The following is a 26788-nucleotide window of genomic DNA, read 5'->3' on the forward strand; positions in this document are numbered from 1 at the left end:
ATAATTTTGACGGCCAGACCAGCCGCTGCAGCTTGTGTCCAAAGGCGGCCGCTCGGACCCCTCAAGTACCCTGAGACACCGCTCGCCCGCACTATGAGAGGAGCAGTGGTGTTGAAGCACGCCGCGCCCGCGGTGAACGTATACAGGCTGCGGGCAAGTAGCAGGTCGTGCGCCGCACATCAGCCTTGGCCGGGAGGAGGGCTCCGGCTCGCCGTACACTGGTCGACCTCGCTGGAGGAGAGGGGGCCCTTCCTCTATTCCAGTAGCGGTACGGTGCCGCGCGGCTGCGGGGGCACTGAAACATTAAAGCTCGGCGGCAGAATTTCTGTTGAACCAGAATTATAGTAGGGTACATTCATTGAGGTTAGGTTGAGGGGCCAGCGGCGTGGAGAAATTCTTTTCAAAAGCAAGCCACTGTGTATAGTGGAGCAGGAGACGGGAGCGTGGTAATGGCCGTGGCAAGGTCAGGATGGCAGTTTAAATAATCGGGGGAGGTTTACACAAAATAATTACACATAAAGGAAACAGCTCCCAAGGGCAGAAGGCCTTAAAAGTGAAACCCCTCAAAAAAATATAACCTTCCTATTTCTTTTAAAATAATATGAAGCAAGTTAGCACAGAAATTATACAGGTTTCACCTGCGACAGGTGAACCCTAAATATCCTCTCGGTGGCTGGATTACTTAATAACAACGTAACGGGCGTAAGGAAATCGAGAATGACACACGGCCCATGAAATCTGGGGGCAAGCTTGCCCGCGGGAACAAAATTCTTGACCATCACTTGGTCGCCTACCTTCAAATGGGTGGGTCTCCGTCCACGATCATATCTTTCACTAACCTTTTCATGAGACACTTTAAGATTGGCTTTAGCTTTCTTCCAAAGATCTTTGATATTATCTGGATCTATTGTCTCGGGTAGAATGTCACTCAGAGACCAGAGGTTAGAGAGCGGCGTGTTAGGAACGAACTTAAACATCAAAGAAGCTGGAGTAAACTTGTGAGATTCATGGACCGCCGAATTCAAAGCAAAAGCTAACCAATGCAGGGACGTGTCCCACCTAGAATGATCTTCATGATGATAGGCAATAAGCGCGGACCTGAGATTACGATTAACCCGTTCAGCCAGAGATGGTTGAGGGTAATAAGCAGAAGTCGTCACATGAGAGATGGACAAGTCAAAACAGAATTTACGAAAAAGATTTGATGTAAACGCCTTAGCATTATCAGACACAATATATTGGCACGGACCAAAAGAAGCAAAGATAGAATTTAGACAAGTAATGGTGGACTGAGCGGTAGCCAGCTTAGTCGGAAATAACCAGGAAAATCTTGTAAAACCATCTACGCATACAAAGATGAACTTGTTGGCATTTCCCCTTGACTGGGGGAAGGGTCCTACATAATCAATATACATGCGTTCCATGGGGCGCGACGCTTGATGCGAAGACAGAAGGCCTACCTTGGTGGACATGGTTGGTTTACTAAGCAAACAAGATTTACAAGCTTTTACTAGTTCACGGATTTCACCGTCCATACCCTTCCAGATGAACCTTTCACGAATCTTTTCAAGGGTTTTAAAGATTCCAAGATGCCCCCCTAATGGGGTCTCATGATAGTATTTGAAGATCATAGGTACAAGAACAGCTGGAACGACAACCTTCATCATCTTATCATGCCTTGATGGGCAACATAAAACACCATTCCTCAGAACATAAGGGACGACATGTTCCCCAGAAGAAAGGGTTTCCATTATCGGAGCCAGCGTCGGATCTTCACGTTGGTATTTCTCGACATCCCTAAAGAGCATGGGAGCATCTGTTAAGATGGCATTAACATCAGATAGCATGGACTCGGGAGGTGAAGAACTATCGACCGGATCATGGGTCTCGACCTCGTTGGAAAACATACGGCTGAGTCCATCAGCAACAACATTTTCGGTACCTCGGATATGCCTGACATCGAATTGGAAGGCAGAAATACGGATGGCCCAACGGGCTATATGACCAGTACGACGCGGCCTACCTAAGACCCAGCTTAAGGCTTGATTATCTGTCTCCAGGTCGAATTTGACATGTTCCAGATAGAGACGGAACTTTTTTAAGGCAAATAAGACTGCCAAACCTTCGAGCTCATAGATGGAATACTTGGCTTCTTGAGCCGATAGAGTCCTAGATGCATAGGCGATGGGTCGCCTCCCTAGTTCAGTCTCTTGAAGAAGGACTGCAGCTACTGCTGACGACGACGCGTCAGTTTGGACGATGAATTTCTTTGAGAAATCAGGCATAGCAAGGACAGGGGCATTACAGAGAGCTAATTTAAGATCTTCAAAAGCGGCTTGTTGAGAAGGTCCCCACTCGAATTTGATGCCTTTCCTACGAAGAAGGTTTAAGGGCGCCGCTCTATTAGCGAAGTTAGGAATAAACTTCCTGAAGAAATTCACCATACCAATGAACCTGGCGATACCTTTAATGTCCTTGGGAGGTTTAAAATCACGGATGGCCTGTGTTCTAGAATGATCGACGGCAACACCATCAGGTGACACAATATGCCCTAGGAATGACATAGAGGGCTTCGCAAAGGCAACCTTGGACAACTTAACAGTTAACCCAGCCTTACGAAGGCGATTGAGAACTTCTCGCAGATGATCTAGATGTTCTTCAAAGGTCTCCGAAAATACGACGACATCATCCAAGTAGTGATACAAGTACTCAAATTAGATGTCGGAGAAGACCCTATCTAGCAGCCTAGTGAGTACAGCTGCTCCCGTGGGAAGCCCGAAAGGCACGCGGTTGTATTCGTATAAATTCCAATCCGTGGCAAACGCTGTAAGATGTTTAGACTCTTCCGCTAGGGGAATTTGATTGTAGGCCTGATTCAAATCCAAGATGGTGAAGAACTTGGCCTTACGGAACCATGAAAAACAAGAGTGAAGGTCGGGAAGGGGCACAGATTGTAACACCACCTTCCGATTGAGAGCCCTATAATCAATGACAGGCCTGAAGCCCCCTTGGGGTTTCGGGACTAGAAAAATAGGCGAAGAATATGCCGACTTAGAGGGCCTAATAATACCATCCTTCAACATCTGATCGATGATTTCTTTCAGAGCCTTCATTTTAGGTGGAGATAGCCTATAAGGTGGAAAACGGACAGGAATCGAATCCGTGACCTCAATTTTGTATTCGATAAGGTCAGTAACACCAAGAGTATCAGAGAACACCTCTGGGAACGACTGACACAACTTACGAATACTATCAGCCTGCTCCTCAGGTAGATGTCTAAGGTCTAACAACATCTCATCCTGGGTAGGCGAAATAGATGAACATGACGCAGAATTACATTTCAACAAGGGGATTTTACAATTGGAAGCAAATTTGAATGTGCACGACTTACTCTGAAGATCGAGCACAAGACCCGTGTGAGAAATTAGGTCGGCTCCCAATATGATGGGGCAAGACAAGTGCGTAGCCACAAACAATTTGATTTTCCATGTAAATTTAAAAATACGAATTTTGACATTTACAGAACCGAGAATTTCTAATGGAGATGAATTAGCCGAAACATATTGAACAGGAGATGAACCATAGTCAGGTAGTTTACAAACCGATTTCAATTTTGAATACCATAGATCCGAAATAATTGAACAAACACTGCCTGAATCTAATAGAGCTGTTATAGGCTCATTATTTAACTCAATTTTAAGAAAAGGAACAGATGCGGGGGTATCTGCCGCAATCCTAAGACACTCTTTGGGGCATTCAAAAGATGACTTTGAAGACTGAACGTTCCCTGAATTTACGACCTGTTTGCCAGGAGCTGAGCCTTGGGAAGCAGAATTAGTCGACTCAGCCGAAGCCGCTAGTCACTTATTATTAGTGACATTGGTGGAAGTTGCACCAGAAGTTGAGCAGGAGGGGGTGCTATTTGAATTTGGGCAATTCTTGGCGATATGTGAGGAAGCCCCACATTTAAAACAGCCTTGTGATGAGCGAGCTCCATTATTTGCCCTACTAGATTTGATCAATGGACACTTGTTCCGAAGATGGTCAGGCGACCCGCAAGCGTAACATTTACGAGGTGTGACTGATCGGCGAGGTGGAGGCCGAGTATTACTAAAAGAAGGCGGGGGTTCTTTCGCGACACGCAAGGAATCGGCGTATCTAACTCCTTCCGCTGAGACGGCCAATGCTTCAAGTTCAGAGAAGGTTTGCGGGCACGCCGCGAAACACAAATATGACCTGTAGGATGGTGAAATTCCTTCTACAATAGCCTGTACAATCTGATCCTCAGGGAAGTGAAGAGCAAACACCCTAGTATAAAACTTAATGTCTTGTATGAAATCAGCCAGATTTTCATCCAATCTTTGTACTCGATAATAGTACTTCTGAATCAGAGATGACCTCGCGCGAGCAGGAATAAAATTTGCAAGCAAGTGTGCGTGAAAATCTTCAATAGATGACTGTTCAGCAATGGCTCTTACTATTTTGTCTGAGAGAATACCTATTGCATAGGGATAGATGATTTGCAAAATCTGACATGGAGAAAGAGAAAAAACCAGGGCATGATCCTGAAATTCAACTAAAAACCTTAAGAAAGAAATAACTTCACTGGTAGTGTTAACCGAAAACTTCGAGATACCTCTGAGCAACATTGCTAATGGATGAGGCAAGCTGCTGAACCCAGGTGACATCGTAGGTAAAGGTTTCAGTGGCAAAGAAGTTAATTCAGAACGTACATTATTCAACGATGCACGGCGTACAGACTCGTTGTCCAATGGGGCAGAGATCGTTTGAGCTCCAACGGTTATCCTATTGACTTCTCCCTTAGGAGGCTCTTCCTCGCTACCTACATTCACCGTGGTGGGTTGATCGATTTTGGGAGGAACTTCCCCAGTTAACAATTGGGTAACCTTACTGGATAATTCAGAAATACTTTCAAGCAACGTACTAGCTTCCTTCCTCTGAACGTCATTCAACTTCAGAGACAACAGATCGTTAACTCTATTTGAAAAATGAAATAGCCTGGCTTGCACACGCTTAATTTGATTCGGAGAAGGATCATTTTCGTCAAAAAAAACTAACTACAGATGCTAGCCCAGTAGTATTCTCGGTGATCGTGGAAAGAGAGTCGTCAATTTCTTTCTCTCCCAAAGTGGGGATGGAAATGGGCAAATCAAGGGACTCTCTAAGCTTGTTTGTGTCTACTGCAACCGTGCCTCCAGATTGCACATTTCTAATAGTTAATTCATAGATCAACTCCTCCTTGCGCAAATAGTTGAGATGGAGAACATCGCGAGGGCCGGGCATGATGACACAACAATTTTGAAAAAGAAAAAATCAAAATTTCCAGCAACAGAGAAAATTGTTAGAGTTCGAATCAAAACAATGTTTAGCCGTCAAAAGTGGCTAAATTGAGATCCATTCAACCACGCTCTGCTACCACTTGTTACGGAGTTTTCCGTGGTAGTTAGAGGTGAAAGAAGGTGCGGGGGGTGAACAGGTCTCAGGCTACGAAATTAAAGTGAATTTAAAATTTAACAAGGTTATATTTTCTTAGCAAAAAACAAGAAATAACAATAATGGCAGGTACAGAGTAGCAAAACCACTAATCGAGAATGTACAATTACAGGATTTGGGGCTCCGAGAGCCAGACACACAATTCTTGAGCAATTAGCCCAACTTTACGATATACAGAATTTAACAAAGGGGCAGAAGACCCCAATCAAGCCCAGGAGCACTTGCTCCAAATTACACAGTAAGGCCTCCTTGAGGCGCGCAGAAAACAAAATTTTCAAGAAAGAGCAACTTGCTCTCAAAATTTAAGCCTGTCAAAGGCCACACCAAATTCCACCTTCAAGCTGTCCACTAAGGACATAGACACAGGGGTAAAGATACCCAACCTACTGAGGCCTATTAAGTGAGAAAATTTAATTACCTGGCCTCTAAAATACCAATTTGAGAGGAGGCGAACTTGCGCTCCTAATACACTTTGTTTAAAACCTACTTGGCACTAGGCCGTTAATGCAAGGGCTAATCCCATACTAAAGAGGTGACTTTAGAAGGAAACAATTTACATTACGTTAAGGAAGAAACGGTTGTGAAAATAAGTTCACCTCAATGCAATATGAGAGGGAGCTCGAGAGGGTTAAGCACTCTCTATCCCAATATGAAGCTTAAAAGGTAGAATAAATACAAAGATTCTTTACATTTTAGGGAAAGTTACATGGTGGAAAAGCTTCGGACCCGCCCCGAGAGTTAAACTGCTGAGCTAGCAAGGAAAGAAGTTATTAATCGGTCATTACCTTGCTGTTGAACTGCTCCCTGAAGAAAGAGGCGCTTCCCGCCCCCTGCTATGTACTTTACACACTGAACGATGGTACTGAAGTGGCCTCGAGACCCGAAAATCAGCAGTTTATATACTCTCGCGGAAAGTTCGAGGCGTTTTTGGAATGAGAACACCCTCCCACAAGGATTTTATTGGTTCACCAAGAAACCCCCTACACAATACGAAGAAGAAACATATTATTGGTGGAAAATTAATTCGAGAAATTCGGGATTGGCTAAATTCAAAACAAGGGGAAAGAAAGGGTTAATATTGCCAACTTAAACAATGACTGAAAGAAATTTAGCAAAGAACAAACATTTGAAATTAAATTTTCTCCAAAAAAAAACAGTTCTTTCACTTCGCACTAGGGTGCACCGTTGTAGTTCTTCAGTAGTGTCCTCTAGAAGAGAATGTTCACACTTCTTACTACAAGCAAAACAAAAATACATCGAAAACAACACAGTTCAGAAACTTCAAAATTTCCAAGTAGTGGCATCTTCAGGGTAACTTGAAAATTATCACATAAAACAAAGTTCAGACTTCTTCCAGTAGGGGAGTTTCAACTGGCGCAAAGTTTAAATAAGCAGCGTGGAGGTGTACCGCCCGGTACAATTATTATTATTATTATTATTATTATTATTATTATTATTATTATTATTATTATTATTATTATTATTAATATTATTATTATTATTATTATTTTTTTATTATTATTATTATTATATTATTATTATTATTATTATTATTATTATTATTATTATTATTATATTCTTGAAATTACAGTAAATAAAATGAATGTATGTTTAGTCCTCAGCCTTAAGGCTGGTTGGATCCTCAACAGCTCTGCCATCGGCTGTCATAGATGGCCTAGGCATCGCTGAAGAGGCGTACTAGGGAAATGAGAAGCGAGGTAGTTTCCCGTTGCTTTCCTCACTGGGCCAGAAGTTGCTATTGCATATCAGTCTGCCAAGCCCACTGAAATGCATGCACCAACCGAGCCTATGAGCAACATTTTCACACCATTCATAGCAGGGACTGGCTGCATAAGGAATGGCATTACTAATATTGCTCATACCTCAGTCACTTTCATTTTGTCAAAGCCAAGGATAAGACAGAGACAGATCAATGAATGTCACAAAATTGCTCTAGCCCATATCAGAAGACATAGTGAACTGTAAACACAAGATCCCGCCAGCAAAGGCATAATAAATAATAACAGAAAATAAAATATGAAATAGTTTTTCCCGAGGTGATTCGTTCAGACGGTTAAAGTGCCCAGGTTGGCAACTCCGATGGTATGTGAAGGTGTTCAGGTACATCAGCGTCGTTTCTTTAGATTTACTGGCAGGTAACGAACTCGTGCAAGACAAAATTCTGGCCCCTCAGCATCTCCGAAAACCTTAAAATTATTTATTGCCTGAAACCAACAATATAATTATTAAAAGCGTTTCCATGAAACAACATATGAACAATGCTTTTATAACAAAGAAACTCATAAAAATGTGAATTAAAATCTATCTATATACTGTATTAGCATGTACCCGCGGCTTCACCCGCGTTTATTAATTCAACAGTTAAATGCTTTTAACGATTTATTTAAAAGTAGAATAAAAATATTTATTAACATGTCGTTTTTACATAAATTGCATTAATTACATTATTTTATTTTTAAAAATGCTTAAGATGTACCAGGTTGGTGGCACAAATCTTCTTCTTCTTCTTCTTCTTCTTCTTCTTCTTCTTCTTCTTCTTCTTCTTCCGCTTTTCCTACACCTATGGGGACGCGCGTGTGAACTGTGTTGCATATATTGATTTGGACCTGTTTTAGGTTGGATGCCCTTCCCGACTCCAACCCTGTTTGGAGGGATGTAATCACTATTGCGTGTTTCTCTGTTGGTTTGTAGTATGGTGTGTTGTGTTGTGTGAATTTGAAAAGGAGAGTGTTTGGACGAAAACGAACACCCAGTCCTCTGGCCAGAAGAATTAATCAGACGCAATTTAAAACCACTCGCCCGGTATTTTTTAATGTCACCCTAACACTTCGAAGGTTTCGGCGGCGAAGGGATGGCAAAGGGCTAGGGTTAGGAAGGTAGCGGTCGTGGCCTTAATTATGTTACACCGGGCGAGTTGGCCGTGCGGTTAGGGCCACGCAGCTGTGAGCTTGTATCCGGGAGATAGTGGGTTCGAACCCCACTCTCAGCAACCCTCAAGATGGTTTTCCGTGGTTTCCCATTTTCACACCAGGCAAATGCTGGGGCTATACCTTAATTAAGGCCACGGCCGCTTCCTTCGCACTCCTTGGCCTTTCCTATCCCATCGTCGCCATAAGACCTATCTGTGTCGGTGCGACGTAAAGCAAATTGTAAAAAATGAAATACAGATAAGTTTAGCCCCAGCATTTGCCTGGTCTAGGTATAGGAAACCACGGATCTGCCGTCGGTGTGATTCGAACCCACTATCTCCTGAATGCAAACTTACAGCTGCGCAACCATAACCGCATAGCCAACTCGCTCGGTGCAGGAAGGAGGTTTTAATCTATCGTAGGGTCCTTTCGTTTTAAGGATTTCCGTCATAAATACTCATTTCTGTCGACGGCGTTTTATTGCAATTTACGCTTACCCACAACAGACAAGCAGTGTAATGCTTTTGATCCGATTTCTTGGCCAGTTCGTATGTCACTGTATGATGATTCTCCTTATATAATCACCTGATCGTGATGTTGGCCTCGCGCCACAACATGGATGAAGTAGCGCTTTCGCACTCTTATTACTAATGCTCTAACCTTTCGGCTAACGGTCTTCAATGTTTGCACAAGTGATCCTATAATGCGTATTTTCAACAGTTTTCGTCATTCGAAAGCCACGCTCTTTTGCTTATGTGACCACTAGAAACATGATCGACGTTCGCTCAATTAGCTGCAGCCAGGCAGCGCTTCTGCCTCTCTGTTAATCTAGCTCGTTGAGTGTACTACAGTACAGGAAGACATGTTTCCCATTCCCAGTTCCAGTTTCTGAGAGAGGGAATACCCGCCATTATGCCTGTCTCTAATTGATTCACTGTTGAGGTTTGGAAATAAAACGTAGAACAGTTCAACGAGAAATTCACACATGTGTGGAGGAAGATATCACAGCCTTTTAAATTGTGCTATAATTTATGAATTTTCTTCTTGCTGTAGCTTCTTAGGTGTTACGCTTTTCGTTACTTATGGCTGTAATTTTTATTACCTTCTGAAAGTACCTGTTCAACAATCTGTGCCCGTTAGTTGGGGCGTAGGATATGTCTACGGTATCCCTGCCTATCGTGAGAGGCCACTAAAAGGGGTAATCCTAGGGTCTAAATTTGAAACCGCGGGATCCCTAGCCATGTCTGACATTGCTTCCGTGTTCTAGCAGCTTCACCACATTCATCTTTCTGTCGGACCTCACTCACTCAACCCGTGTAGTCTTCCATTCCCGACAGTATTTGGCTTGCGAGTTCTAGCCAAACTTTTAATTTTCATTGCTCCATGAACACAGGATATAGATGTCCTTCACGACAACAACCCTGTGTAGAAGGATGTATTGAATAATTACGTATTTCTGCAGTTGCTGGGAGTGTGCTGTATTGTGCTGTGCTGTGTGTGTGTGTGTGTGTGTGTGTGTGTGTGTGTGTGTGTGTGTGTGTGTGTGTGTGTGTGTGTGTGTGTGTGTGTGTGTGATTTGAAGATATGAAACAGAACCCCATAAACTAAATACAGTAATACTATTATTGATTCAATAATATTCCCAATAACTTTAAAGGTAAAGTTTTCGGTGTTCGAACCCCACTGTTGGCAGCCTTGAAGATGGTTTTCTGTGGTTTTCCATTTTCACACCAGGCAAATGCCGGGGTTGTACTTTAATTAAGGCAACGGCTGATTTCTTCTCATTCCTAACCCTTTCCTGTCTCATTGTCGCCATAAGACCTACTATGTGTCGGTGCGACGTAAAGCAACTTTTAAAAAAGAAGATTCCGGAAACGCCGAGATGGCGTAATTTTGTCCCACAGCAGTTGTTTTACGTGGCAGTAAATCTACCGCCTTGAGGCGTCGTAACTGAGCACATTGAAATATCGCTTGTACTGTTTGGGCTAATCAGCTCGACACACAGCTGAAGGTCATTACACCGAGCTCGATAGCTGCAGTCGCGTAAGTGCGGCCAGTATCCAGTATTCAGGAGATATTAGGTTCGAACCCCACTGTCGGCAGCCCTGAAAATGGTTTTCCGTGGTTTTCCATTTTCACACCAGGCAAATGCTGGGGCTGTACCTTAATTAAGGCCACGGCCGCTTCTTCCCACTCCTATCCCTTTCCTGTCCCATCGTCGCCGTAAGACCTATCTGTGTCGGTGCGACGTAAAACAACTAGCAAAAAAAAGAAGGTCGTTACGTGGTCACTCAGTAACAAACTGCTTATCTCAACGATATTATTGAATCCTACATGAATTTATTATTATTATTATTATTATTATTATTATTATTATTATTATTATTATTATTATTATTATTATTATTATTATTTAGCTTCTCCAGCTAAACGACTGGAATACAGACACCCTTCTTGGCGTACTGCAATGAATCTACAGGACACCTCCTTTAATGTATCGGACGCCTGGAAAGAACAATGGCAACAACAATCCTCGTTACCACATCATCACATCATTGAGAACCCCTGCAAGTACCCAGATGGCTTTTCCCTTCCCAGATGGCAGTAGAGGACGCTAAACCGAATTAGGACCGACCAAGGTAGATGTGAAGCCACTCTCTTCAGATGGGGATAGAAGACATTTCCGCAATGTGACTGCGGAGAAGAGGAGCAGACAGTGGATCACATTGGATTTGAGTGTCCTTTTCACGCTTATAGAGGCTATAGAGGACTTACGCTGTGTCTCAAGCGAAGCTCTTTTCTGGCTCTCAACTTTTGATAGGGAACTTCAGTTATGAATTTGAGATGATCGTTGTACATAATATTGTATTCATCATAAGCTAAATAAATAATATTTATTATTATTATTATTATTACTATTTAGAATATTAATTAGAAACTGGTTGTTTTATACATTTTACCGTTAAGGTAAAAAAGTAAGGGAAATGTCAGACACATTTGTGTGGAAGGTAAGTCCACGAGCCGATAGATATCTCAGTGGAGAGTTGCTATGGAAATCACCCTGACAACGTTTAACGGCTATGTGCATTTTTCTGTAGTATACTTTTTGAATATTAATCTAGTATATACTTCTTTTTACTGGAAGGAATAGATCAGATCAAGAGCAGCAAAAAGAATGACAGCCGCATGTCCACACACAGTAAGTGCCTTCGACAGAAATAAGTATTTATGACGGAAATCCTTAAAACGAAAGGAACCTACGAAAGATTAAGGTAAAGTAAGGGTGTGTTCTGCCCGAAGGCAGTTCCGAACCTCCGCAGAGGTGTACCTGAGCCGGAGTTTACGTACGGTAGGGTGGCTAGTTCCTTTCCGCTCCTACATTACCTTACCCCCCACCAACAGCCTCATTATTCCACCGAAAGAGTTGGCCGTGCGGTTATGATCGCGCAGCTGTGAGTTGACAGGAATTGAGGCGCATGAATAATTGTTATGATTAATTTGCATACAATGCAGTATTCCACGTCTTACATAAACAGCAGCCAATGAAATAAAACTGAGTAAGACAAGGTTGTCTTTTGCCTCTGCTGATTTTCAGCATCTATTCTGAAAGAATTTTCTCTGAAGTTCTGAAAGAAAAAAAAAAAAAAAAAAGGAAGGGATTGTAGTGAATGTAGTAGAGTTGTAACAAACAACCTGAGTTATGGAGATGACACGGTTCTACTCGACGCAAGTACTGAAGATCTGCAAGCGCTACTGAACTGGGCAGAACAATACAGTGCATCTGCAGGCGTATATCTAAGCACCAAGACCAAGGTGATGGTTGTGAACAGACATGCCATTCCCATTCTTATCCTGACAGTCGCCGATAACACATTACAACAACTTTTCTACTTTTCTCTTTATCACGAGTGCCACAGCTGAAAAGAAATAAGATCTCCGACTGAACAGGGAACAGTTCCATTAAAGAAAATTCCAAAATCCTCTGCAACAGGAAATTTAACATTGTCTTCCTCTTCGTACACTTCGTTGCAACGTTTTCTCAGCATTGTTCTACGGAGCTGAGGCTTGGACACTCACAGCGAACTCTAACTTAAGATTAGAATATTTTGAGACGCGGTGCTACATAAAAATACTATGGATGGATTAAGTACGTAACACCGAAATTCTTAAATGATTACTAAGAAACTAGAGATCATGCACATCAACAAAAAGTGAAAACTAGAGTACTTTGGACACATGATGCCAAACATTAAGTACCACCTCCGTTAAATTATCATCCAAGGTAAAATTGAAGGAAGAAGAGGCCGTGAACGAAGATGAATATATCGGTTAAGGAACCTGCGAAACTGGTACGGGATCAGCGCTGTTCGCAGAAGGAGAAAATAAACACCAAATCGCCCTGATGACAGTCACATCCGATGAGCATGTGGCGTGAGAGGAAGAATATAAACAGCTGATGTCTTTTTGAACCGAGGTGATGGTAAACTCATATCGATGGCTGATTCCCTAAGTTCGAGCAAATCACCCTAATCTCATGTAACATCAACAGCTACGTTAACGAATTTCCAAAAGAGAAGTTGCTTGTTCTCGATATGTCTACCGAGGGCTACTCAATCCTAAGGCTTGCGATGGTGGTCGCGGATGGTGTCGTAGTTAATGCCTTACTCTGTGGAAATAACACCGGTATATGCACGGCGTAGGGAGAATGGCCCCCCATAACAGAAGGCCATGATAAAGGGGATGTGAACAGGTAAAATGAGGATAGAAGCAATTTTCATCCAGAGTAAAGGCGAGGAAGTACAATAATAATAATAATAATAATAATAATAATAATAATAATAATAATAATAATAATAACGTTATTGGTTTACGTCCCACTAACTACTTTTACCATTTTAGGAGACGCCGAGGTATCGGAATTTAGTCCCGCAGGAGTTCTTTAACGTGTCAGTAAATCTACCAACATGAGGCTGACGTATTTGAGCACCTTCAAATACCACTACTCTGAGTTAGGATCGAACCTGCTAAACTGGGCTCAGCAGGCCAGCGCAGCGCCTCTACCGTCCGAGCCACTCAGCCCGTCATACCACATGATGCCTTAAATCACAGTTATGTTGCGAATCCCACATTTTCGGTCATTGTATCCGTCAAAACTGGGGTCTAATTTCTGTACTTACAAAATCATTCGAAAGTAAAAATCGAACGGAGACCACACAGAACCACCACGGATGCCCCCACCTGATACATTATGATACAAAATTACCTTACTTTCCCCCGGTTGACTCTGAATGAAAATTGCGAGTTAGAGGTTGGTACTTGTCTTCGTCGCCTTCATCAGCATCAGTTATTATTTAACGACATTTTGTTATGCCTTGTATGTCACTCTCGTTGACATACATGAACACCCTACATAAATATATTACACCGAGCTCGATAGCTGCAGTCGCTTAAGTGCGGTCAGTATCCAGTATTCGGGAGACAGTAGGTTCGAACCCCACTGTCGGCAGCCCTGAATATGGTTTTCCGTGGTTTCCCATTTTCACACCAGGCAAATGCTGGGGCTGTACCTTAATTAAGGCCACGGCCGCTTCCTTCCCACTCTTAGCCCTTTCCTGTCCCATCGTCGCCATGAGACCTATCTGTGTCGGTACGACGTAAAGCAACTAGCAAAAAAAAAAAAAAATTAAAAATATATTATGGTTTTCAACGTACGAAAATCAGACGGGAATGATTAAAACACTATCAATTCAATTTTTCGACAACATAAAACTTCGAGTGTACATCGTAACTTCGAAGGTGGTCTTCAGAGGTAAGAGAAATCGTATGCTATTTTTAAGGTTGGGTATTAGAAAACTTTGGTTCCAACTTCTTTTTATGGCGGTCTGTAAATAACAGTAATTATAACGCGAGGATTTCCTGGAACCTTGAGGATCGCCTTTGGCAGAGCTGTGCTTTATGGTGATCTGTAGCTTTCATGTTTATAGGCCTGCGCTTTATGGTACAGGTTCAGTTTATACAGAACTTTCTGACTTGTGTTACAGGTACCGGGAATATCACCAGAAGAACAGGCAAACATGAACCAGTCGGAAGTTTGACAATACACCATTAAACAAAGATCAATCGATATGATAGGGTGTCACAGTTTAGCGGGTAAGTACATACGCTGGTGAATAAGATGATTAGCAATGGACTCTCTAAACTGTACTGTAACGGTTTCTTGTTGTTCTATCTTGCAGAAAAACTTGAACACAGGACTTAAGTTCTCCTATGACTGTTATTCTTAGGATAACAACCCACGTGATGTACACTTTCACGAGATACAAGAACGATTACAAGATGCATTTCCACGTTAAAAAAATTCACAAGTAAAAATGAAATGGCATATGGCTTTTAGTGCCGGGAGTGTCCGAGGACAAGTTCGGCTCGCCAGGTGCAGGTCTTTTGATTTGACTCCCGTAGGCGACCTGCGCGTCGTGATGAGTAATGGCTGGGATTCGAACGTTTGGTGAGAAAAGTAGTCGCTGGGCTTTCATGTCCAATCTTTCTTAACAAATAGTAAACGTTTGAACAGTGTATGTTCCAGAGCTATGCCCACTTCTCCAACTTGACGTCAAATTAACTGAATATTTGCCCATTTCAAACAAAGACAGACTTATGAATATCGGACACATATCTTTTTCTAGACTTTTGTACCGAGCGAGTTGGCCGTGCGGTGAGGGGCACGCAGCTGTGAGCTTGCATTCGGGAGATAGTGGGTTCGAACCCCACTGTCGGCAGCCCTGAAGATAGTTTTCCGTGGTTTCCCATTTTCATACTGGGAAAATGCTGGGGGCTGTACCTTAATTAAGGCCACGGCCGCTTCCTTCCCACTCTTACACTTTTTCCTATCCCATCGTTGCAACTTGCAAAGGAAAAAACTTTTCCGTGGAGCTAGGCAGTGTTTAGAAGTGAAACATGCAGAATAACCTGCACAGAAATAAAGGGGATAGAAGCTCTTGAAATGTGGTGCAACAGAGGAATGCTGAAAGCGAGATGCGTATATCGGATCAATAATAATGGATCATTGGCAGACTGTCCGACGCGTTGGCTGAACGGTCAGCGTACTGGCCTTCGGTTCAGAGGGTCCCGGGTTCGATTCCCGGACGGGTCTGAGATTTTAACCTTAATTGGCTCGGGGGCTGGGTGTATGTGTTGTCTTCATCATCATTTCATCCTCATCACGACGCGCAGATCGCCTACGGGTGTCAAATAGAAAGACCTGCACCTGGCGAGCCGAACCCGTCCTGGGATATCCCGGCACTAAAAGCCATACGACATTTCATTGGCAGACTGTCGACCTCTGCATCCCAACGTCACAGGTTCATCCAGCTGAAGTAGTCGATTCACGATGGCGGAAAATAGTCCACGTCGTAACTTACAATGTTGGCATGTTGACCTAAAAGATCCCTGGTAACACAGCTAGTATTCATCCTACAAAACCAATTAAAAGTCTGCCATAGATCATCCAAGTAAAGCAGAACGTCAAAATTGACAACCAGCTTAGATGACGTCAAATTAAAACTGTCCGCACAACTAGTAGTAAAACTTAGTAGTAGTAGTAGGAGTAGTTGTAGTAGTAGTTGTTGTTGTTTTTGTTGTTGTTGTCCGGTTCGATGGCTGAATGGTCAACGTACTGGCCTTCGGTTCAGAGGGTCCCGTATTCGATTCCCGGCCGAGTCAGGGATTTTAACCTTTATTCGTTAATTCCAATGGCTCGCGGACTGAGTGTTTGTGCTATCCCCAACATCCCTGCAACTCACACACCACACGTAACACTATCCTCCACCACAATAACACGCAGTTACCTACACATAAACCGAGCTCGATAGCTGCAGTCGCTTAAGTGTGGCCAGATCCAGTATTCGGGAGATAGTGGGTTCGAACCCTTCTGTCGGCAGCCTTGAAGATGGTTTTCCGTAGTTTCTCATTTTCACATCAGGCAAATGCTGGGGCTGTACCTTAATTAAGGCCACGGCCGCTTCCTTCCCACTTCCAGATCTCTCCCGTCCCATCGTCGCCGTAAGACCTATCCGTGTCGGTGCGACGTAAAGCAACTAGGCTACACATGACAGATGTCGCCCACCCTCATCGGAGGTTCTGCCTTACAGGTGCTGCTCACGACTAGAAATAGCCACACGAAATTATTATAGTAGTAGTAGTAATAGTAAAATCCATCCTAATTGCAGACGCTAGGCTATAGATTATTTCATCATCATCATCATCATCATCATCATCTGTTTACCCTCCAGGTTCGGCTTTTCCCTCGGACTCAGCGAGGGATCCCACATCTACCGCCTCAAGGGCAGTGTCCTGGAGCTTCAGACTCTTGGTCGGGGATACAACTGGGGAGAATGACCAGTACCTCGCCCAGGCGGCCTCACCTGCTATGCTGAACAGGGGCCTTGTGGAGGGATGGGAAGATTGGATGGGATAGACAAGGAAGAGGGAAGAAAGCGGCCGTGGCCTTAAGTTAGGTACCTTCCTGGCATTCGCCTGGAGGAGAAGTGGGAAACCACGGAAAACCACTTCGAGGATGGCTGAGGTGGGAATCGAACCCACCTCTACTAAGTTGACCTCCCGAGGCTGAGTGGACCCCGTTCCAGCCCTCGTACCACTTTTCAAATTTCGTGGTAGAGCCGGGAATCGAACCCGGACCTCCGGGGGTGGCAGCTAATCACACTAACCACTACACCACAGAGGCGGCTATAGATTATTTTTCGTAGTTAATATCCAACGACGTGGAGTTTTCGCACTTAAGCCCCGTCAAATACTCACGGCCGCAGCCATTATCAAGCCCGCTATGTAGAGAGCGGAATACCAACAACTAACCAACTATATCACAGAGATCAAATGAGCAGTCTGCGCAGTTTAATCCTGGTAGCTGTGAGCATGCATTCGGGAGATGGTGGGTTGGAACTCCGTTATCGGCAGCTCTGAAGGTGGTTTTCCGAGATTTCCGATTTGTGCACCAGACAAATGCTGGGGCTGTGTCTTAATCGAAGTTGCGACTCCTTCCTTACCAACCCTGAGACTTTCCTATCCCACCGCCAGCAAGATGAGTTAGAGCGACCTTAAACCATTACCAATTAAAATTTTTGTACACATTCACGCGGTATTACGTACACGAGCCCTATAATCTTCCCTAGCATGACGAAATAATTCACTTGAACAAGTGTGCATGTTGTCGAGAAAATATTACTTAGATGTAATTAATAATATTACGTCATATTCTCATCCTTTTTACATTGTTAACTAGCATAATGATTATCTCCAAGAAAAAATCTATTTTCTTGCTCATTTCGTAGGTCAACATCCCTTCCATCTTTTTAAACTGCGATCTTGACAACAAAGAAGCCCGCTATTATTAGAACCACCAAAGAAATGCAAGTGTCTTATAAATTAGATACTGTATAGAGCTAATAAGAACTCTCAGAGGTCATTCACATGTGACATCTGGTACAAATTAATCGAGGAACGAAGACTGTCACGAAATCTCGCTCAGAAAGAGATTTAACTAATGTCGAACTATTATATAACCAATTTGTCTCCCTTCTCAAACATGCACACTGTATGCATGAAGACCATTTACTTATTTTAGTACCGTGTGCAGCATAACAAATGACAGTGAGCCGAGATGAGTGGCTCAGACAGTTGAGGCACTGGCCTTCTGACCCCGACTTGGCAGGTTCGATCCTGGCTCAGTCCGGTGGTATTTGAAGGTGCTCAAATACGTCAGCCTTGTGTCGGTAGATTTACTGACACGTAAAAGATCTCCTGTGGGACTAAATTGCGACATCTCAGCGGCTCCGTAAACCGTAACAAAGTAGTTAGTGGGACGTAAAACCAAAAACATTATTTATTATTAAATGACACTGAAATGTTACTTCGTCGCCATAAGACCTATCTGTGTCGGTGCGACGTAAAGCAAATAGCAAAAAATAAACTTACTTAATTGCATTGGTACAGTGTGTGTTCAAAATGTAGATCGTCACCTGCCACATATCGTTCATAAGATTATTTATTATTATTATTATTATTATTATTATTATTATTATTATTATTATTATTATTATTATCATTATTATTATTATTGATTCGTTGTGCCCAACTGTGGAGTGCGTTGGAACTTATTTTGCACAATATTTTTTCTTCTTTTCTTCCCAATATATCTTCATTTTTTCACTGTGTTCCTTTCTGCGTGTTTCTGTCCAGCCTGTATTTTTCTTGTTGGTTTCTCTGCAAATTTATGTTTGTTTACTAAGCTTCTAAATTTCATTCTATCTTGAATGGTTTCGTCCTCAATAACCCATTTCTTGTAGATCTTCATGAATTTCTGCTAACCATTGTTGGGGATTTTCAGGGTTAGAGCTAGATTTAGAATTTTTTTTGTCAGCCTGTTGTTATCCATTCTGTGTAGGTGTCCGTAGAATTTTAGTCGTCTCTTTCTGATGGTATCTGTGATTTTTTCTGTGAATTGAAAAATTTCGTATGGTTTCTTTTTCATCCAAATTCCATTTTCGAACTTTGGTCCTAGGATTTTTCTGAGAATTTTCCTCTCTTGTTTCTCAATGCTTTTCATTCGTGACCTGCCGCCAATGATCAGTGTTTCAGATGCATAAAGTGCCTCTGGTTTGATGACTGTATTGTAGTGTCGTAAGTTTACTTTTTTTGATATACATTTTTGTTATTATTATTATTATTATTATTATTATTATTATTATTATTATTATTATTATTCTCAGCGTTTGTCCCGCAGTGTGGCAGGGTCCGCTTTATTGGCTTTATTTCTCCACTTGGCACGATCATACACCTAGTCAAGACGTAAACCGACGGTCTTCTGGTCGTTTATGAAGGGTGTCGAGCCCTCGCTGCTTTTATCTTCCATGGTCAAACCTGTCCCTGTGACAGATGTGCTGTCTGCTCGAAGCACCTGTCTGTACCATCGCACGCGCTTTCCCCACATCTTGTCTATGATAGGTTCAATTCCATACCTACGACAGATGCCATCATTAGTGACATGATCGTGGAGTGTCAGGGCCGATGTCCAGCGAAGCATTCTGATTTCCATAACGGCAAGTCGATATTCCACTTCCTTTGTTGCAGGATAACACACTGCACCATATAGTGCAACTGGGCGGATGACAGTCCGATATATTTTTTATATAACCGTTCAGGAATTTTCTCGTCATAGAGCACACCAGTCACAGACTGCCACTTCCGCCACACATCACTGACAAGCTTGGCTGTTTCGGTACTGAGGGTCCCATCGGCAGTGATGGTAGAGCCACGATATATGAAGGCCTTTTATTTCCAGCAGGTCGATGCCGTCGATTTGGATAGTATCCATAACCATGTACCTCGTCTTTTTAATAAGACGTAGTCCGAACACCTCTAGGCGTTATTTTTATAACATAATAGTCTGAGGCAAGTCGTAAGGGATGTAGGAAGATATCTAAACAATAACATTATTATTATTATTATTATTATTATTATTATTATTATTATTATTATTATTATTATTATTATTATTATTATTATTAGTAACCTTTGAATGGCACCATTAATAGAAGGCGCCTTAAGTTTATGGAGCCGAGCTCGATAGCTGCAGCCGCGTAAGTACGGCCAGTATCCAGTATTCGAACCCCACTGTCGCAGCCCTGAAGATAGTTTTCCGTGGTTTCCAATTTTCACACCAGGAAAATGCTGGGGTTGTACCTTAATTAAGGTCATGGCCGCTTCCTTCCCACTCCTAGCCTTTTCCTGTCCATCGTCGCCATAAGACCTATCTGTGTCGGTGCTACGTAAAACAACTCCTAAAAAATATGATGGACACCTAGAAAAGATGGAAGAGAACAACACCTCATTGACAAAAACAGGTAAGACAAGATCTTGAATTTTTTCAACATCCCTGAAACAGTAGGTCTAACACATATATATATCTTCCAAAAGAGTTATGCAAGAAGTGTGAAAAAGGATTGAGACCAAAGGGATACAGAGGAAGCTAAACAACAAAGCCAAAGAATGTAATTCATTCACATACGTACAAGCTGCCCAGCAGCCTAAATTGCAAATCATTTTATCTCATCAGAAAATAATAATAATAATAATAATAATAATAAATGACTAGGTTTGTCCAATAAACATAATAAACATTTAAAATGGTTTTTTATCAAATTATGTTGCCTTAGGATGTATGACTCTAAATTCATCCTCTGATTACTGTTTCCAGTACTTATCGAAACAAGTCCTAACTGCAGGTGCTGTAGAAACACGTGTTGCTGACCTTATTTCTGCACGGCTGCACTGTTGCTAGATCCAACCCACTCCTTCCCTCCTGCTGTAATTAATGCTTTATTTATCTTGGAAATACTCGGCCGAGAATGTCTCAAGCGATTAGTGGCAGCCTATATTTCAATGGTAATGACATCTAATCTGAATATAAATTAAATTCCCATTATATTTCACTGCTGTATGCATGCCTGACCAGGGAGTTCCCTCTGCCGGCACCTTCCCTTTCAATTACTGGCCTTCATTTTAATTCGCCGTACAATCTAATAGAGCTCTTAACCGTGCACCTGTCATGTAGACCGGTGCGATTTCCCGTATCACATTACACTGGAGGGAGTTTTCTTTCTAATTATCCGTACATACTTTGACCCTTTTATCTGCTGGCGGTAACAGCACGTGCCTGGTGATTTCTGATTTTACAGCGAATACCAAGAGTAATCAAACTGTGAGTTAGTCCCTTCTAAATTCTTGTTTTGAAAACGTCGCACCAAAGAAAATTATGGACCCCTGTAACGGTACATTGCGCACTTTTTACGAAGCGGAATGCTTGTTTGTTAACTTCGAAGGTTACAATTTTGAATATAATTATGATTATGACCATGATTCATATAAGGCGCTCGAGGCATAGGCCTATTTGGTCATCAGCTCCACTATTGACCTGTCCATAGACCCATTATATTTCAGTACTGTATACATGCATGGATAGGGAGTTCCCTCTGCCGGTACCTTCCCTTTCAATATTACTGGACCGGGCGAGTTGGCCGTGCGGTTAGGAGAGCGCGGCTGCGAGGTTGCATCCGGGAGTTGGAGGGTTCGAATCCCACTGTCGGCAGCACTGAAGATGGTTTTCCGTGGTTTCCCATTTTCACACCAGGCAAATGCTGGGGCGTACCTTGATTAAGGCCACGGCGGACTCCTAGGCCTTTCTTACCCCATCGTCGCCTTAAGACCTATCTGTGTCTGTGCGACGTTAAGCCACTAGCAAAAAAGAATTACCGGTGGTAAACTGAAGGTGGTTAATCGCATGTGCATTGATGACATTCAAGGGAGCTTAAATTAAGAGACTGACAGACAGGTATAGACCAATGCCAGCATTTTACGAGGATATTAAATAAATGGCCTCGGTGAATAAGCTGATACCGCTAAAACTACAGCTTACAGAGAGAAATGTTTACACTTTGTAGTCGAAAAAGTTTTGCTGATAAACTCTACTCACTGTCCGGCCCCGCGGTGTAGGGGGCAACGCGTCCGCCTGTCACTCGGCGGCGCCGGGTTCGATTCCCGGCCGGGTCAGGGGGCTTTTAATTGTAAATTTCTAATATCTCTGGCCTGGGGACTGGGTCTTTGAGTCGTCCTTAACGTTCCTTTCCTCACATTCAACACTCTACACTTCGGCAATGACACTTACACGCAGGTTCCTATCATATGGTGAAAGTAGTGGTAAAAGATCTGCAGAGATAGACGCCATGAACAAATATCAAAAAAAGTCTACTCACTTTATTTTTCTGGGAAACTATGAATATATTGCCATCTACTCGTGAAGCAAAAATGTTTTATACGAATCTGAAATAGAAATATACGTACTCAAGCCTTTTAGGCACTTTAAATCGTTAAATTACCAGCGTTTCGCCCTAGTGTGGCGTCAGGCTCATCAGTTTAATACCATATCTCTCCAGGACGCTGGCGGCAAACGAACAGTTGGGACACCATTGCAAGCCTCTCTTAAAGTACAGTGCAGTGACAGTGAACTATAAGTGCCTGACTTCGCAATTCATTTAAAAGTACCGTAATAACTTCCCATAAGGGATACGAAAGTCAAAGGCTGCATTATAGATATAGTGGTGCATATCTACTGCTATTTCACTGCATTGTACTTCAAGAAAGGCTTTGACCGGAATCTCAACAGCGCACTAGTGTCTTGGACTCGTGTAGCATTCCAGCTGATGACTCTGATGCCACACTAGGGCGAAACGTTGGTTAATTTACGACTGAAAAGTCCTAAAGAGTTTGAAAATTTATGTTATATTCTCAATCGATGAAATCCAATTATCGTTCTCTACGGAGAACTATATTTTAGTTAAATGACCGTGAACTTTACATAATGATATATTTACTGAAAATTCGTAAATGTAGGTAAGCTTCTCTCGTTCTCTGTACAGGACGTCTCAAAGTAAACACCTTGATGAAAGTAAGTTGCACTGGAAAGGTTTTGGGGAAGATTTTTTCTCTGTTTGATATTACATTTAGCTCAGTACGTGTTCATCTTATGACCGAGCGAGTTGGAAGTGCGGTTAGGACCGCCTCCTTCTCATTCCTAGCCCCTTCCTATTCCATCGTCACCATAAGACCTTTCACCTGCGACGTAAAGCACATTGTAAATATCTATATATGTAAAATAAGAGTTTTGTCTGTACATTGCTCAGAATTTGAAAAGAATGAATGGTATTTCTGCTTCGACCATGTCCATAGTAACAAAGAATTGCACTTTTTACTTTTCCGTATTTTCTGTCGGTCTGTATGTATGTGTGTATGTATGTATGTATGTATGTATGTATGTATGTATATATGTATGTATGTATGTATGTATGTACAGAGAAGATAATTTACTGAAAATCGGTATGTAAAGTCTGGGGATGAGCCACTATGAATCATTTTATTCACGTTGAGTGAAATGGTAGTTTAGGGGAAGGCCTACAATTTAATTCTCAAATAGTTATATTATTAGTGGTCCTATCGACTACATAACTAAAGTTATATAGAATTAAATTTCCGATCATTTATGTCTTATACATTCTACCGTACCGACTATGATAACACAGATATTCATGAATTTGTATTTTTATTGCTAAGTCCATATCAACGCCGAGCCACGAGAAAATGGGTTAACAGAATTTAATGAAAATCGGTATATAGAGTCGGGGAATAAGAAACTACAGTCTAAGCTATGGATAATTTTATTTACCCTGGATGAAATTGTAGTTTAGGGGAAGGCTCCTAATATTTAATTTTTAAATACCTATGTTATTGGCGTGTGGTGAACATATTCATTACCCCAGCTGCAAAAAAGGTCTTTAAATATAAACAATCGTAGGCCCACTATACTCTCTAAAGTCAACATTACTATTTTATAAGGCTGCATTTTTCGTGGAAAGTTCTACCTGAGAATGATCTTTCAAGAATATTTTCAACCACACGCTCGCACATACTTCCAAATTGAAATTCATGGCAGTGACGACACCATCATAACTTAATCTATAGTAGATTTTAAACAATGTACTTACAGTTTCATCCGGTGACGCTTCGTGATAGTACAGTCATGGTTTTCACAAAAATGCACTGGCACTAACTATTTGTTTTTTGCTTTAAAAGACTAATCTAAACTAATCAGCAAAATTTAACTGGTATTTTACCGTCGTTGAAGTTTTATAGTTTCACTCGCATACTGAGTGTACGTGCATCAACGACAAACGAGACAAAATATTTGTCACGACGTATAACACACGTTATATACATGAAGAATGCCACAGAACTCGCGAAAACTTCACCTATAATCCAAGAGGAACACTACAAAAATTCACCATATACCACCATCACAGACAACCATTCGCGCTTAACTCTGTGTTCATGCTGGGCAACCTAAATATTGTTCTGCGGCTATCGGAACACATACTCTACACTTGCCATCAATGAATTGCTCGAAAAAACTGTATACATGCCGAAAACCAAGGATAAAATATATTCTTCTATATTACAATTTATTTCATATACTGGCTCTATTTTTATTATCAAGACCATGTGCAAGTGGCTATACTGTTAAGATGTTGATATTTTTCTTTGCAGTCTCTAGTGTGTGGCGCTGAAGACTTCGAGTGTCAAGTATTAAAACTAACACCCCTTACATAAGCTAGCTGGCCTGTCGCCGTAAATTGCTGTCGGGGGAGGGAGTAAAGCTCGGCCTCGAGCATGCGTCACCCAAGGCACCTTAAATTTCGCTGGGGGTAGCTCTCTATGGCGCCGGCAAGGAAACCCAGCTCGCTGGGGAAGCTGAACTGCGGTAGTGCGAGTGGATTGTCGGGACAGCTGTACTTGGTTTGGCTTACACGTTCGCATTTTTTTAAACATTATAAAAAGCGTTCTAAGGAATAATTAGAAAATATTAATACGAAGTTCTTTACCCCAGCAGCGCTGGCGTAGATGGGGTTCAGTGCACGCCACTGCGGTCCTTTCTAAAAGTTATAGAGAAAACAATTCCGAATCATTTATGTTTTATTCAGGTTTACCGTACCGACTATGATAAGAGTGGTATTTCAGAGTCGGAAGAAACTAAATGTGAAGGCCTACAATATCGAAAGCGCACAACATTGATCAACAATTACATTACACTCACCATTGTTTGCTGTGATGTTCTTTGTCTCTTATTCTGGCACTCTACTCCGATAGATGGGATTACTGCTGCGTGCTGAGTATAACAGCTTGACAGAATATTGGCGGGAAGTAGGTGGGGAGTTACGAAACGTTCTTCTTTAGCATGCTATTGCTCTGGTTCATACATTTTCTGATACTGCTGGTACGTAACACACTGGTTCATCACAGTATTCCAGCTATTCCATCCCTAATCTGAAGCGCTGTTTCGAATGGGCAGTGTGCACACTTAGGCCTAAAGCAGAGGTTCACTTAGTAGTAGTATGACCTGGTCCTGTGTAGAATTACAATTTAGGCCTATTCCTAATTATAGCACCACAATTCACTAAATAACTCAAAATTCAACTCTGGAAAGAGCCGTTTCTCAAGAAAAGCGTCTTCCTTGTCACTTTTATTAAATTCTACATTCATTTTATTCCAAATCAACAGTGAAGAGGGATTCTCCTCTGGCTTGGAGAACAAATTTGCCTCCAAGTCAGATTTTTCCGCCGCCAGTGTAGTGAATTGAGATTTTCCGACTCATCAGGTACTCCTAAGAAACATATTAATAAAATTGGTATTTTTTGCCCTGGGACTGTGCACTATTTGACATTTCCCCCCTCCCGCCGAAAAAGACGAAGAGTGTTCACGGATCACGGCTGTCTGTGGCTTGGTCATTCCAGCTCTGGGGCTTTGGACTGTTTGATCGGCAGCGTAGTACTGTTCGTTAAATGTGAGAAAATAAGTGGTTTTTTATTTGATCGAGTATTTCACATGGAAGCATTGCTTTTGATCGCGCCATTCCTACTGACGTCATTCTAATGATCTATGTTCATTTCAGTTGGAAAAACCACCAAAACAGTCTTAAAATGCAGGTGGAGAGTGAGTGTCTGCCATTATAATGAAAACTCCCCAACCTGATTGTAACTGATGGTAGGAAATTGGGCCAACCATTACAATGAAAATTCCCTAACCCAGTTTTCATATGAGAAAAGACGTTTGGTGGCTTCCCCGTCGCGTTTCCAGGGTAATGTTAAGAGCTATGCAATTTAATACAGTCTTACTCACAACGTGTACACTACCTAACCTAGAATTCTGTATACAACGTAGAATTTCGTAGCGAAGCACGGGTACATCAGCTAGTAGGCCTATGCATGTATATATCTTCTGAGTGTGTGGCTAGACGAAGGGTGACGTTCCTTTCAGGGGCTTTTCGTCTTGACAGGAAAACTACATCCAAAGACAGTGAACTGCTACTTTATTTACATGATATTGCCTAATATAAAAAGATTAAATGTTGTGCTGTTCTGATAATAGACATACATCGGAAGAGTTCACATATGGGTGATGTTGGAACATACCCGACATGCGAGCTCGTAGGGTTAATACTCGACAATATCTCCAAAATCTCGTGACTCTACAAAATAGCTCATCAAACTGTATCGCCAACACAATTTCACAAGGATGGAAAAACAATTATTTAATATTATTCAAGTGCATTACCTCAGTTACTCTTCCTGACCTCTCATCAAACGTCGTTTTGATAGGCCTACCTTTATATTGAAAACCCACAACCTGTTTTCCAGTAAATGACCGGGTCCGGGATGGGATGAAAG

This window comes from Anabrus simplex, chromosome 1 (genome assembly GCF_040414725.1).
Source record: "Anabrus simplex isolate iqAnaSimp1 chromosome 1, ASM4041472v1, whole genome shotgun sequence".
NCBI lineage: Eukaryota > Metazoa > Arthropoda > Insecta > Orthoptera > Tettigoniidae > Anabrus > Anabrus simplex.